This window comes from Equus quagga, chromosome 12 (assembly GCF_021613505.1).
Source record: "Equus quagga isolate Etosha38 chromosome 12, UCLA_HA_Equagga_1.0, whole genome shotgun sequence".
Classification (NCBI taxonomy): Eukaryota; Metazoa; Chordata; class Mammalia; order Perissodactyla; family Equidae; genus Equus; species Equus quagga.
In genome coordinates, this window is record NC_060278.1 from 93,078,506 (window position 1) to 93,088,497 (window position 9,992).

Consider the following 9,992-nt stretch of genomic DNA (forward strand, 5'->3'; position numbering starts at 1 on the left):
TGAATGATCCACAGCTGCACGCAACAACATGGAAAACGCTTATAAATGATGTGGAGTTAAAGAAGCCAGACACAAGAGAATACACACTTAATGACTGCCTTTACCTAAAACCCATAACCAGACAAAACGAAACATGCCCTGGCCCCTACAATCTTCCGCCGCTCCTGTACTCATGAGATACACAGAGTGGTAACAAAAGATGGATTTGAAAACAAGTTGGGGAATCACTCTTTTGTCCCCAGCCACTGCTGGAATATCTCCTGTTTGAAGGGATGATGAGAGAAAACAGTCCTGGAGGTGAGTTGAGGGAAGTTATTGACACAGTTCTCTGACGTGAGGGTGGAGGACAAGAGGCAGCTACCCCTTCTGTCAGAGTCCATTGTGATGACCTGAGTGACATTTTAATAAAGTCACCCAAAGTTAGGGGGCCATAATGACAAATGTCTAGTGTGCTAAACCTTCATCATGGAGACCATAATATGGGACAACAGACATGGGCAATATCTGAGGTCCAAGACACATTAGCAAAATGGGGTCACACAGTTTTCACAAGATTCCCACCAACAAACATAATTAAATTTGGTATATGTTCTCTTTTTTTCAGGGTATCTAAACTTTTTTTTTTTTTGAGGAAGATTGGCCCTGAGCTAACATCTGCTGCCAATCCTCCTCTTTTTGCTAAGGTAGACTGGCCCTGAGCTAACATCCATGCCCATCTGCCTCTACTTTATGTGTGGGACACCTACCACAGCATGGCTTGCCAAGCAGTGCCATGTCCGCACCCAGGATCCAAACCGGCCAACCCCAGTCTGCCGAAGTGGAACATTCAAACTTAACCGCTGTGCCACCGGGCCTGCCCCTAAACATTTTTTGTTATTATAACTACGGGATTATATTATATACACTGTTGAACTTTTTTTTAAAACAATAATAGGTGCTAAACATCTGTCCATTTTAATATAGACAGAACTACTTCATACTTTGGGGCATGATGGATATATGAATTATCTTGATTGTGGTGATGGTTTCACGGGTATCTACACATGTCAAAACTCAAATGTATACTTTAAACGTGTGGTTTATTGTACATCAGTCATACTTCAATAAAATCGGAAGAATGTTGTGCTTTAAATCTCTTCTACTGTTTCCTCCACTGAACACTGTAAATTCCATCCACGCTGTTATGTGTGTGTCTAATCTGTAGCTTCTTACTGCTGTGTAGAAATAAGCTGTAAAATAAGCAGGTAGCTCTCCATAAAATTAAGACAGCATAGGGCATGTAGTTCAACAATCTCATTTCTCAAAATACATTTTGAAGAGAGTTTGCACAGGTACAGAAGGTATACATCCACCACGGTTTACTAACTCGTTTCCCAGTGCCTCCCTTGCCTCCTGTTCACCTAAGCCGTGAACAACGCTATCATAAATAACCTCCTCTTGTCTTCTTATGTACCTGTGCAAAGTTTCTTCAAAATATATTTCAAGGAGAAAGATTGCTGAACTACATGCCCTACACATACATTATTTTACCGAGAACTACTTGCTTATTTACAGAAGGTCTGAGCAAGTTTCCACTCCTGCCAGCTGAGCATGAGCATTCCCAGTTTCTTCCCTTGGGTTTCTGACCCTTCACACTGCAACAGGACAGACGGCCTGGACATGGGTTCCCGGTGCCCCCCTTCAATTGGGTATTCACTTCACGGTTGCTGACAAATAATTCTTCAGGCTGTGGCACATGGCTGCGGCCATTCCCCAGTGCTTAGCTGATGGAATTTCTTCTCTAGTTTTACTTGTTTTTTTAATCATGTTTTTGGGGAAGGGTGCAGGTTAGAGATGGGAGCTCTTGAGCCTGTCTTTCTGGGGCACTCCCCGGCAGCCTTCTGAGGTCCCACCTACATGAAGGAACTGAACCTCGGTGCTTGGGCCAGTGTTTTAAGCTGCAAGGAATGCGGTGACTCAGCTGGTCGCTCAGGGACACCTCGGTGAACAAGGCTAAGGGAAGGAAGTCATTACACAAACAGATGGGCTGTAAAAAACAAAAATACTCCACACACCACACTCTGTAAAGCAGTGTGGCTGTGCGTCCCACGACTCAACAGGACCGCTTCTGCCACGTGGCACACAGCTGTCACATACCGATGGCTGCTCCTCTGAGCTGCCTGGAAAGCTGACTGGGTGGGGTCCCCAGGAAAATCTGTGACTATCTTCTCCCTCCACCCTGTCCACTCTGCCCATTGCTTCCCTCGTCATCTCACTTCTTTTTCCTTACTCCTTCCTCTTTAACCCTTAAAAAATCTAAAAAGCTGGAATTTAGTATTTCACACCAGCTGGAGACTTGTCAGGGATGCAGTCAGGTCCAAACACTGGCGTCCTGGGAAGGCCCTACTGAGTCAGGCAGAAACCAGCAAGGCATATCACCTGGGCAGGGTGGAGAGAGAGGCCAGGGGAAAATGGGCCAGGAGCAAGACCATCAGATGAGGTCATTCACTCACTAATCTTCATTGGAGACCTACTATGTGCCAGAAAGGTCTTGGGATATAGCATAAGATAGATCAAACATCTTGTCCTCATGGGGCCTACAGTCTCATGGGGGGAGACAGACAAACGCCAAATCAGTAATTTATATTAGCATGCGAGAAGGTGATTAGTGCTACTGGAAAAGATTAGAACAGGGAAAGGCAGATGGGTGAGGGTAGAAAGGTGACATCTGAGCAGTCTTGAGGTGGGTGAGGGAGTGAGTCATTTGGGTGCCTGGAGAAGGAGCATTCTGGGCAGCGGAAACCACCAGGGCAAAGCGGGGAGAGTGAGTGGCATGTTTGAGGAGTCGCAAGGAGGTGAATGTGGTGGCTGCAGAGTGAGTGAGGGGGAGAGGAGTGGGAGAGGAGGGTGGAGAGATGGGAAGTGTGAGGCTGGGAGCCATTGGAGAATTCTGAGCAGACATCTAACCAGAACTGACTTTGGTTTTAACAGCATCTTGCTGTCAGATGGCTTTGACCTCTGAGAGTGCAATCCAAGTGGAGCCCAAAATGAAACTGCAGGTCTTGCCAAAGACGTAGAATTTTATGAAGTCAATGAGAGTGATGCTGGAGAACAGCTGGAATCATACAAAGCATTGGCAGATACAGGTCTGGCAGTGTTTAAAAGGACAGTGACAGGGTAGACATTTCAGAAGAATGGTTTAAGTAAGGGCTAAAAGAAGCCTTTGGGAAAACCAAGGAGCCTGGAATTATCTTTGGATAGTTGTGCTTTTTGCTACATGCAGGATGTCACACCACGCAATCGTGCAATCTATACCCTGCTCCCAAATCATTTAAATTATTCTTGGGTCACACTAAAAATTAGGACACAGTGGCATGCATGACCAAAACTGTATTAAGTGTAAGATTTTGTTCAGTATACTTTTGGGTATAAATTAATAATTGGTTTCCTTTTTGACATTTGTAACAATGGTTCCTACTACTCCAGGTTGTTATAAAGATTAAATAAGAGCATTCACTCACTAACACATGCAACTCATACTTATTGTGGGTCTTCTTCTGTGTACCAAGCACCAAGTGAGGCTCTGGGGATACAGTGATAAGTAAATAGTGCCCTCATGAAGACAGCATCCCTCAACTGGTATATGTAAATAATGTGTCACATAAAACACTAAGATGAAAAGACATATGTTGCTATGAAAGATTATGTAAGGCACATTTAACCGAGCTGGAAAATGTATTAGATAGCTATTGATGTATAATAAGTCACTACAAACTTAGAAGCTTTGAACAACATATACTTATTATCTCACAGTTTCTGTGAGTGAGGAGTCTGGGCACAGCTAATGGGGTCTTCTGCTTCAGGACTCACAAAGCCACAATCAAGCTGACAGCCAGGCAGCACCCTCATCTGGAGGCTCAGGCGGGGAAGAAGCACTTCCAAGCTCACTCAGGTCATTGGCTGGATTCACTTCCTTGTGACTACAGGACTGAGGACTCTGGCTTCTTGCTGGAGACCTGCCACAGCTTCTAGAGCCCACCCATAACTCCTTGCCGTGTGGGCTTCCTCAGCTTGGCTGTTTACTTCGTCAAGTCAGCAAGGAGAGTCTCCAGAGCTAGTCTGATGACACCTCTTATATGATGTAACGTAATCATGGGAGTGACATCCCACACCTTTGCCATAGTCTATTGGTTTAAAGCAAGTTACAGGTCTCACTCATACTCAAGCAGAAGGGATTACACAAAGTCAAGAACACCAGGAGGCAGGGATACAGGGAGTCACCTTAGAGTCTGCCTGCCACTGAAGGCTTCCCTGAGGAAGTAACAGGAGAGCTGAGATCAAAATAGTGAATTGGCATTAACTGTATCGACAGAGGAAAGGAAAAACAGTGGCTAGCAACATGGTGTCACTCTTCTGCTTAACAACCAGCGATGGCTCCTCAATGCCCGTGGTTTTGCTCCATATTCAAGGCCAGATAGGCTATCTCTTTGCACTCACTTTCTCCAGCATCCTTGCCGTCTCTCACCACCTGCACCCACTTAGACTGCCACTGCCCCTTCTATATATACTCCATCTACACATAATTCAGGCCCAGTATAAATTGATCTTCCCTAAACAATATTTTTGAACATCTATTTAAGTGGAGTACGCCCCCTCCAACCAGGGGCTTTTGATGCATGCTGCCTAAGAGATGAAGTGATGGCAGGAGTCTCCTATCTAGGCAGAGGTATGGTGGACCTCCAGGCAGCATGTTCATGATCTGACTGAGCACCATTCCTGGGCCAGGCACTGGAGATGCTGCAGCGACCCCACAGTCTTGGGGGTGGGGCAGGCCGTGATGAAGGGGAGGAAGAAGGGAAAGAAGGAGAAGAACGGAGGAGCACACTAAACCCTCCTTGAATTGCAAAGCATAATGAGCCCTGGTCCTGGATGCCAGATGGAGGGTGGGGGGCAGGAGATATACCCAAACAAAAAGAGGAAGAATAGGAGGTCCCCTTGCTGAAGGTTCAGTCCACGGGGAAGTTGGTAAGTCCTGCAGAGATTTTAGGATACACAGGAAGCTCCACTTCATACAGTGGTGAATGATCTTTCAGTGTTCTCCCCTAGGCTAGAAATCACAAACGGGTTCCCAAGGTTCAGCCAAAATGACGTTTTTCCGGGAAGGACAGTTGGAGCCGGGAACTGCCCAGCCACAGCCCACACTGCCAAGCAACCTGGCCAGGCCCAGTCAGTCCTTGGCTGGCACCAAAGGCGTCGTTGGCAGGAGTAGGGGATAGCAACAGAAGTCTCCTGCCCTGCAGCCTAGGGATCCCTGACCACATCCAGGACCCGTCCCGAAAGATTGGGAGCAGAGGTCCCAGTAGCTGCGCAGCCTTAGCGACATCAGCACGGAAAGGGAACATGGATGGAAAGGAAAAGCAACCCAGCCCAGCAGCCTAGAGCCTGACTTCCTCCAGCAGGCAGCCAGTGGAGGGGTGGGGGGGTGGGGGGCGCAGAAGGCGGGGCCATTAGGGGCGGGATGGATGGGCGGAGCCAGGGCAGGGTGGGGTGGAGGCTGCTTCCCCAGCCCCGCCTCTTAGCCCCGGAAAGAGCGGGCCTTGGAACCACATACCTACCCACTGCTGCAATTGCGGGTGTTTGTCTGCAGATGCCTTAGAGGGCAGAAGCAGCCTGGGTCGAGGGGCAGGGGAAGGCCTGGCACACCCTGGGGTTCTCCTTGGGCCCCCCCACATACACACTACCTTCCCTGGTGTCCGCTCCACCTGGAAGCCAGAGAGCTTTTTCTCAATACCCATTAGAGTTCCTTCCTTTGCTCTGAGGGCAGAGGATCACCTCGCACGATCTGATTCCTCCCCCGCCCCACTGCCCTCGCCTCACCTTCCATCTTTAAGACTGAACTACCCCCAGCTCTGCAGGGCCTCTGCGCAAACTAGTTCCCCACACCTGGAACACTGTTCCCACCATTCTTCATCTAACAAACTACAACTTATTTTCCAGGCCTAGATATCTACTCAGGGAAGCTTTCCTTGATCCCTCCCATCCTGCTTTGGGCTCCTGGGCTTGGCCCACTTCAGCCCTCCTTGTCTTACTTACCAATTGCCTGCCTGCTCCTCCGTTCTTCTCCTTCTTTCCCTTCTTCCTCCCCTTCATCACGGCCTGCCCCACCCCCAAGACTGTGGGGTCGCTGCAGCATCTCCAGTGCCTGGCCCAGGAATGGTGCTCAGTCAGATCATGAACATGCTGCCTGGAGGTCCACCATACCTCTGCCTAGATAGGAGACTCCTGCCATCACTTCATCTCTTAGGCAGCATGCATCAAAAGCCCCTGGTTGGAGGGGGGTTATTACAATACAGATGGCCAGGCTCCACCCCCAGAGTTTCTGATTCAGGAGGTCTGAGGTAGGGCAGGGCCTGAGAGTTTGCATTTCTAACAAGTTCCCAGGTGCTGCTGCCGCTCCTGGTCCAGGGACCCCACTTTAAGAATCACTGGGGGGGCAGGGGCCAGGGTGGGGGGGGCAGGGCAGGGCTTACTGGTTGAGTTGAGTTCAGCGCTCTCTGCTTCAGTGGCCCCAGTTTGTGGGTTTGGAGCCCAAGCGGAGACCCACACCACTTGTCAGCCATGCTGTGGCTGTGACCCCCGTGTAGAGTGGAGGAAGACTGGCATGGATGTTAGCTCAGAGCTAATCTTCCTCAGGAAAAAAAAAAGAATCACTATTGGGCCAGCTGATAGTGGTTAAGTTTGGTGTGCTCCACTTCCACAGCCAGGGTCTTGTTCCCAGGTGTGAACCTACACCACTCATCTGTCAGTGGCCAAGCTGTGGTGGCAGCTCACATACAAAAAGAGGAAGACTGGCAGTGGATATTAACTTAGGGTGACTCTTCCTCAGCAAAAAAAAAAACAAAAACAAAAAAACCCCAAAACCAATCACTGTCTTAGAGCATCAGAGCATTTCTTCATCAATAAAACAGGGTAACTACTGTCCCTACCATACTAGGTTTTGTGAGAAACCAATGAGACAATGCAAATGAAGAACTCAGCACGGTACCTGCACCCAGTAGGTGCTCAATAAGTGTTTGCAATTGTTACTCGGAGTGGGTAGGAGACGCGCCAAGCAGGGACAGCAGGAGCAGAGGTAGGAAAGAGCCCAAGCAGAACAGCTGGGCTGGCAGAAGAGCAAGGCCCAGCACAACAGCCAGGGAGTCCAAGTTGCACTGTGGAAGCAGCTGGGAGCCACACACAGTTCTGGAGCAGGGCAGTGACAGGTGGAAGCTGAATGTGGCAACACTGGGCAGGAGGCTGTTGGCGGTAGCAGATTCCACGTGCTGGGTTCTCCTTGGCTATTTGGCCAGGCATAGGGTTGCCAGATTTATAAAAATAAAGGGTATGAAGTTAAATTTCAATTTCAGATAAAGAGTGACTAACTTTTTAGTATAAGTATATTCCAAATACTGCACGGGATATACTTATACCAAAAAAAAAAAAACCCATTTGTCATTTATCTGAAGTTCAAATTTAACTGGGTGTCTTTTATTTTCATTTGCTAAATCTGACAATCCTAGACAGACATCAACTGCCTGCCCCCAAAGCCCCCAGGCTACACACTGGAGGGAGCCAGCCACAGGCTACTCTGCCTCCCTTCCCACCTTCAATGAGGCACCAGGATGGCTGAGGAGCTGCTCTGGTAGTCAGTCTTGCTACCGTGACAAGTGGTCACAGCTGCAGGCCAGGGTGAGCGAGTCCTCCCGCCTCATGCCAGGTTCGCTCAGCAAGGAGCAGCGGGCACAGTAAATAATCCCTGGGTCTGTGACTTAACCAAGCACAGAAAACTACCAAGTTCCATAAAGAAGGAAGGGCCACCTGCACTCGTGGGTTGCTCAAGGAACAAACGGTTGCCCACCGTGGTATAGGCCCACCTGGTGGAGGTACCCATCTGGTGAGTGTACCCAGGGAGAGGAGAAAACAGCCTCTATCCGTAACCCCAGCAATGGGCAAACAAAAGCACCCCTGCTGTTTGCGCACTCAGAGGACACCTCAGGGATGGAGATGCAGACCACAAGCTAGATCAAGGGTGGTCCCTGACTCGTTCAGCCCAGTTGGGTGTTAGGACAAGTCATACTACCAGAGGCTGCCTCTACTCCCCGACACCCATGATCACCAAATCCCAGATCATTCATAGTTCTGGAAACAAGCCTGTCAGAAATCCAATTTCTGCAACAATCTTTATATCAACTTTTTTTTTCTCTAACAAGGAACAATCAAAACAATTTCCATCTTAAGATGGTGCAACAATGCTCCATCTTAAAAAAATACGTGATAAACATTATTGAATGCCTAGTGTGTGTCTTGCCTGTGTTCAGCATTTTATTTAGCTCAGTAGTTCTCAGTCTTGGCTGTACATTACAGTCGCCTGGAGAGTTTTTAAAAATCCCAGTACCCCAGGCATCCGTGTTTGCCCAGAGCATGGTGATTCCAACGTGCAGCCAAGTTTGAGAACCAGTGATTTAGTTTACCCGGTCTAATCCTCCCAATACAATCCTGCAAGGTAGTTTTCATCTCCATTTTGCAGATGAGGAAATCGAGGCTCAAAGGGTAGAGTGACTGTGGCATCTGCAGCTGCAGCCTCGGATCTCTCCTTCCCTCCTCTCTTCTCAGGCTCCCAGGAAGAATTCCCAATGTTTCCAGTGTTTCACTGTTATATATAGTGCTTCCACAGACATGTTGGTGGCATGACACTGCCCTCTGGCCACCTTGAGATAGCTCTGTTCCCAACAGGGCTTTTCTGAGGTACCGAGGGAGACATTGCCTGGGTTCGTGACTTTTGCTAAAGCAAGGATAACCAAGGATCCAACCAGGCCCCGTCATCTTGGGTCACAGAACAATGGCAGCCACCTCTTACTCCCCCGTGCCCAGTACTTTCTGAGTCTGGCTCTCTGCCATTGCGCCCCACCTCTCCGAGCCTTCCTCCCTGCCCTCTCTCTTTACTGCAAACTCCCTCACCTTCTGATCCTTCTCAGCGGATCTTCTTTGCAGGAGCCCTGCAACCTCACACGTTGTCACAGAGGTCTGATACAAGACAGGCCGCGAACCACAGATCCAAAGGAAAAAACCGTTCCCTGGTCAGAACCTTGCCCGCGGCTCACGGGCTGACCTATCCTTCAGACGTGCACTCACCTGGACTGACTCCTCCCCTCCTTCCGCGGCGCCTGCGGGCGGAGAGGACGCTCAGCTGGACGAGAAGGTTGGTCACCGCCTGCCCTCTGCTGGCCAGTAGCGGTATTGAGCCCGCTGCCGCTCCGCCAGTGCGTTGGATGGATAGAATGAAGGAGAGCGGGCATTTATTGAGCTCCTGCTGTATATCAGGCACTGAACTGGGCACTGGGGTTCAAGGGCGACCTGCTCTTACGAAGTTCAAATTCAAATGAAGAGGCAGACAATAACCAAATAATCATCCAAGCAAATATGAAATTACAGCTGTGGGTTATGTGAGTGTGTGATACGAGGGTCTCGTCCAGTCTCGGGGGTGGGCGAGGGTGGAGGGTCAAGGAAAGCCGCCTCCAAGGAGGGGATGCTTGAGCGCCAGGTGCCTCACAAAGTAATTTCATGCTATCTTGAAAATACTGCAAGGTGGCTATCCCCTTTGACAAAGCAGAAAACGGGCTCAGATTGTGGAAAGAACTTACCCAAGGTCACGCAGCGAGCGGGAAGCAAAGCCAGGTGGGCCTAGGTCGGCCCGATTCGAAAGTCCTCGCATTACCGCTGCTCCTGCAGGTGGGGCTGGTGACGGGCCGCTCGGACATTCCACCAAGCCGCGCCAGAGTTGGGGCGGGGGCGGGGCGAAGCATGAGTGGGCGGAGCCTGAAGCCTGCCCCACCCCCCTCCTCCCCCACCCCCCTCCTCCCCCACCCCCCTCCTCCCCCACCCCCTCCTCCCCGCCTATCGTGGGCATGGGGACCGGGCGGGGGCGGGGTCTTTTCGGGGGGGTGGAGCCTGGGCGGATTGGGGCCGGCAGAAGC

The 9,992-nt window shown here is 49.9% G+C and overlaps 1 protein-coding gene across 1 annotated transcript in view; it reads right to left on the minus strand.

The window, feature by feature from the left end:
• ZHX3 (zinc fingers and homeoboxes 3) overlaps positions 1-9,771 on the minus strand; it is a 132,642-nt gene extending 122,871 nt beyond the window's left edge. Inside the window, exon 1 of the mRNA XM_046679562.1 lies at positions 9,660-9,771. The gene's annotated coding sequence lies outside the window, so the exon portion shown is untranslated. The remainder of the gene's footprint in view (positions 1-9,659) is intronic.
• Positions 9,772-9,992: the final 221 nt, after the last annotated feature.